A 6,000-nucleotide genomic window follows, 5' to 3' on the forward strand; every position below is an offset into this window, starting at 1 on the left:
AACCTTACTCCCCACCTGTCAACCAGTTGAGATGTGTCATCCTGGTCTATCCAAATGCCCTGCGATTTAAGAGGTCACATGAATACAATTGCTTTTTAAAAAATTCCTTTCAAGGGAAGTCTTCGCACATATCCTGATGGCTCTAGAGTGTAGGACAAAGATATTTCATCTGGATGAGCTGTAATGTCATCTTGGTAAATCACAGAGCAAGGGAAAACCTGTGGTATTTTGTCAGTTATTACCAAATGCCAAAAAGGAAAGTGATGATCACTTCTTATAAAAGAATTGACGGTGCAATTTATATCAAGGCAGATCCAATTAATATCTAATCCTTAAATGTATGTAATTGGATTTGCATATTCACATTCTTGCAATTAGGAGTTGGTATTTAAAGGGCATGCCTCCCATTTGCCATTTTCTTTATCACAAAACCCTAGAGGGCCTTTTTGTTGTAGAATTACAAAATCAAGGTAAATACCTTTTGCCTGATAACCTCTAATCCTGTGAAAAGAAAGGTTTTTACTTAATGCAGACCCTTTAGAGATGTAGAACTATTCATAGCTGATTTAAATGGTATTCAGTCTTGACATTCACAATTTATGTTTCACAATGCTCATTTATAATTGCCACCGGTTTTCTTTTAATTTATACAGCAGAAATACTTAGGCAAAAAGGTTAAGTTCTTCTCTTCAAAATCTCAGGAGCCAGTAAGATTCTTCCTACATAGCACTCTAAATGCTGGAGAGTTCTCCAACTCTCTGACACACCAAAATACCACTAAGTAAATTACAGATACCTGGGTATCATTTGGTTCAGTGAAGCAGCAATTTACTCTAGGGGCCTGGGAGAACTTAAGTCTGGCTACTATTCTGTTCAAAACTACAAGCAATGTACTGTGTGGTAAAACATTCCAGAAACAGGCCAGGAAACTTTGCTGTAATGTCAGGTTAATAAACCTATGATGAAAGATTTAGACTGGCTCTATATTCTCTCACCCTTGAAAAACATGTATAGTTCAGATGGCACTGCAAATTATAAGTCTGAGAGAATCCTCTGTGGATCCACCTTAATCCTATGTGAGGAAGACTTACTCAGAAAATTAAATCATAAATATTACAAAAGTCAAGATTTAAAAGGAGGTAATAATATCCAGTGCTAGAGAGCATGAAGGAATGTCAGTAATCTCTGACAGTACTTGTAAAGGTATAAATGACTATAGCCTTTTTTAGAACAATTGGGAAATAGGTACCAAAACTCTTAAAAATGTACTTTCTTTTTGACAAAGAAAATCCCATTTAGAGGAAATTACCAGAAAGTAGCAATTATATATGTAAAGAGTATTTTACTGTATTATTTATAGCAGCCAGTGAACTGCCCCAAATCTCCAATAATGAGGGGTTTATTATATATAATATGTTTTGGATGGAACTGGAAGACAATATGTTACATGAAATAAGACAAGCACAGAAAGACAAATACTGCATGATCTCTCTCCTACGTAGAATTTTAAACAGTCGATCTTGCAGAAATTGAGTAGAATCATGGTTACCAAAGGCTGAGAGAGTAACGGGGAGGGAGAGATGGGAAAAGGCCCATTAATGGGTTCTAAGCTATAGGTTCTTTACAGGAGAAATAGGTTCTGGTAATCTAACGCATGGTAGGGTAACTATAACTAGTAGTGTACTTTTTATTTGAAGAAAAACTGTAGAAAAAAATTTTGTGTTCACCACAAAGAAGTGATCAATATTTGAGAAATATGTTTACCCAGATTTGAATATTAGCTAATGTGTATTAAAATACCACATGGTAGCTCATATAAATACGTACAATTTTTGTGTGTCAATTAAAAATAGACATGATGTCAAAGTTAAGCAATGAAATTTAGTAGTGGAAGATGATAATGTATTGCCATGGGAAGAAGTTGATAAAATACTTTGAAGTGAAAATAGTTTAAGTATTTTATATATAGGTGTATATATATGTATATTTATAGATAGACAGTCTGGGATGATAAACCAAAGATCAATAGGTATTACCATCTTTGGAGATAAGCATATTTGTGGTTTTTGTGGTTTTCCCTTTTATTTTCTAATCTGTCTGAACAAGTCTTAGAAAAGTGCGCTATGAGACAGGCATGGCATTATATTACAGCAATCTCAAATTATATGATCATTTTCTACCAAAAATTCTGAGGAACTGAGTTATAAGTCGTGAGTAAACTATTTTCCAGTCTCTTTTTTCTTCTTACCAGAGAACAAGTCCTGGTTATGCAGTAAACATGTTGTGAATTGATGAATAGAGTCCTTTCTCTGCAACTCTATACAACTTGTTCTGAACGATAGTTTGATTTTGACAAGGATATATTATTTTGCCACTCTGGTAACAATTATTGATGGATATTATTAGTTGGTTGGCTGTTTTAGTTTTTAAAAGGCTCTCAGACATTTCCTTTCATTTTATGAAAGGGCCTTACATCAATGACTACAATGAAATTAATAATTCAGAACTTCAAATGGCCAATTCATACAAATAAGCCCATTGGGCTCTTGTTTTGCTGATAATATCAATTTTCATATGAATTGTTTTTCTACCAGCTGACAAAAATGCTAATGGCTTTGGTATCTGTATGGTACAGCCTTACTTATTTTACTGAGATGATATAAAATCAATTTAATTATGCCCCTTAGAACAATTCTGAAATTGGTTATTTGTTCTGGATATGTTAATGTAAAACACTTGAATTTTAACTGCTCTTTCACACAGACTTCTAGAAGTGCTTGATTTTCCTTTTACTTTTTTACAGAAATAGAACTGGAATTTTCTTATTTAAAGGTATTGAGTTGTTCTGTAGTGGGAATATGTGAGATTATTTCATTTGCAAAAAGTTTGCTTTTCTGCTAGAGAACTAAGGTGACCACCTTAGTTACTGGTACCTCCCCAAGTCTAAAAATACCTCATTCAACTTAAGGTTGCTGTTCATCTGAATAATGGTGACCTGCCTTTAGGTTGTTCTCTTTTTTGCTCAAGTGAGAAATGCTGCTAATTGAGTTTAAAATGAGCACTTAGTGCTTTTACTGACATCACAGTACAGGATACCAACCTGGCTTTGGCATTCTTACTGCGTTTTCCAGAAACTCTGTAGAAGCTGCAAAAGAATAAGCAAGGTATTTCTATATCTTGAACAAGGTACCCAAATAAAAGATTAAAGAAAAATGAGAGGGAAGATAAGAAATAAATTTTATTTGTTAGCAGCATATACTCTATCAATGTAGAAGAATGGACTTGAGACAGCTGACAATAAAATTACAGATGTAGGGCTCACATAGGGCAGTATAAAATGATCAAGAGCAAAATCAGCAGCCATTAGAAGGAAAGGGGGAACAAAGTCTGAGATAATTTCCAAACTCAAATATTAAATTTCCCCGAATCTTTCGAATGTGGTAGCCAAAAAATGGAAACATGGCAGGTTCACTATCTTTTATCTTTTTCTTTCTCCTTTTTATACCAGGGCCTGAACCCTTTGAGCCACATGCCTAGTCCTTTTTTTTTTGAGACAGGGTCTTGCTAGGACCTCACTAACTTGCGGAGGTTGGCTTTGAACTTGCAATCCTCCTGCCTCAGCCTCCCAAATTGCTGGGATTACAGGTGTGTGCCACCTGGCAAAGTTCGCTGTCTTTTACAGAGAAGGATGGCAGAGAGAGAAGAGTTTTCTTGCTGCTTAATCTAGGAAAAATTTAGAGTGTGGGTTCATAGTTAAATGATTTTGAATAAAGTGGCTCAATTCAAATGCCACCTCTTTCATAATGTCTTCTCTTGTTTCTCTGTCTTCTTTTTCTCCTTTCTCCTCTAACACTGTACTGAATGTTGGAGTCTGCCAGTTCTGGGTTCAAATTCTGACTTTGCTATATACTTACTAGTGAGACCTTGGGCAAGTCTCTGATCCTGTTCTCTCAGATAATCATAACTATGCTTAATTAGTAGCAACAATTAATATTTAATTTTTCCCAATGTCTAATTGTCACATCTCTTGTTATAATTAGGTTTATTTCATAGTGCTTAGTACTTAGCATATATCACCCTGGTAGTTTTTTACATACTCAGGAAAAAGTTCCCACCCCCATCTTTCCAGTTTTTTTCTGTCATGAGTCATGAGTCTATTTTCCTTCATAGATCATGAACCCTAATAATTTTACTCATCTTTAGATTCTTCCTTCTTTCAATAAGTAGCTCACAGGCAAGCCTAACATATCCAGGAGGATATGAGGAATATTAAATATGGTAGTGAGATTGTTTCCTTGCTCTGAGACATGTTTATATCAGATTTCATTAATCATATTGTGTTGTTGAGTTATTATTCTTTTGATGTGCCAGTTAACTCAAAGCAAAAGGAAGGAAAAACAAATTGGGCAGTCAAGATCCAGAAATTCTCTCTGCTATTGGTAATCTCCTCTCCAGGGCAGCAGTCCTGGGGGTAGAGGTCTGGTCTGCCATTTATTCTGTGGGAAAATCAATTTGCTTCTTGGTCCCTCTTCAAGAGGCAGCATTAGAAGCCTAAAATACTAGCTCTTGTGATGACCTTTTGGATTTGCCTGTTTTGCTTGGGCAAAGGCTCTTCTTTGTGGATCACTTGTGTGTTTCATAGGAAGAGTCACACGCTAACTTTTCAGTGAGATAGATATTGCACACTGACAAATTCTGCTTTGATTAAAACACTCATTTCTTCTTAGCAAGACAGGAAATGTTATGTGTTAATATATTGCAATAAAGAACATTTGTTTTTCCTGATGCATGTCCCTGTATGAAATGAAAAAATATGTAATTGAAGGGAGAAAATAGTTTTCTATTGGCTAAATTAATGAATAAGATTGTGATTCTGGGCTCACTTTCATGCCTGGGTTAATAGGCCTCCAATTTTAGGTGGAGGTAGGGGGTTGGCAGGGACAAATAATCTTAAAGTGTTTTTTACACTGTTGAACTAGGGAAATTGGGCAAAGCATTAAGTCTAAGTGAAGAAGAACAAGGAAGAAACTTTATATGTCTGAGCATAAATATAGGTGACATAATATGTTATTGTCCATCATCAATAAGGATCATGTGTCTAGAGAGAATTGGACCAAGGGAGTCCTGCTGGGGAGGCAGAAGCACATGATGACTTTGGCTCATGAGTTATCTTTAGTCTGGTTTCTTAGAAACCACAGAACTGAGAATATTTATTGTTTACATGACAGGCACTAAAAATTGTCTTCTGAAGAAAGCCCCATTAATAAGATGCTTCTTAGATTTTTAGAAGGCCTCTTATTCGAAAAAAAAAAAAAAAAAAAAAAAAAAAAAAAAACTTGGACAAGTTTCCTCCTGGATTGCCAAATGTGAATCAAATATTTTTGATTCTATTTGAGCTGATTAGTTTGGTTGGCTTGATTAGTAATTCTAAGCTCAAATGAAATTAGAAGCTTTTTAAAAGTGCAGTTACCAAGGCCCCATCCGGGACACATGAAGTTAGGAATTCTGAGGCTGATAAATTTGAGTCTGCAGTTCAAGCTTCCTGGGCAATTCTCACATAGTCTTTCTGAAGAAAGTTTGGGAACTACTTGGTTAGAGCATGTGGCTAATGAAGTTTGCTCTAGTTACAGACTACTTTACTGATAGAGAAACAGAAAGCAAACCAATGTACAAAATAACAGTGATGGTTCCTTGTGAATGACTTAACACCAGTCGCTACTTAAAGGGATAGCACTAAAAGAATTTTTAAATATCTTTGATTAATATTGGAGACAGATTACTACCTCAGAAAGGGAGATTTTGGTTTAATTCAAAATATTATTGCCTGTAATCCATCAGCACTGTGCTAGTTTCTATGAAATATAAATACACTTTTAATGTTTTTGTAGAGTTTTTAATTCAATCACTCTTCTGAAAAGATGTAATTATACTTTTGGAATATTGTGGAAGTCCCAAGTGATGAGATTACCTGTTATCTTTATCAAAAAGAGTAAGTTGCCT

The sequence above is a fragment of the Callospermophilus lateralis genome, chromosome 15 (genome assembly GCF_048772815.1).
Source record: "Callospermophilus lateralis isolate mCalLat2 chromosome 15, mCalLat2.hap1, whole genome shotgun sequence".
Classification (NCBI taxonomy): Eukaryota; Metazoa; Chordata; class Mammalia; order Rodentia; family Sciuridae; genus Callospermophilus; species Callospermophilus lateralis.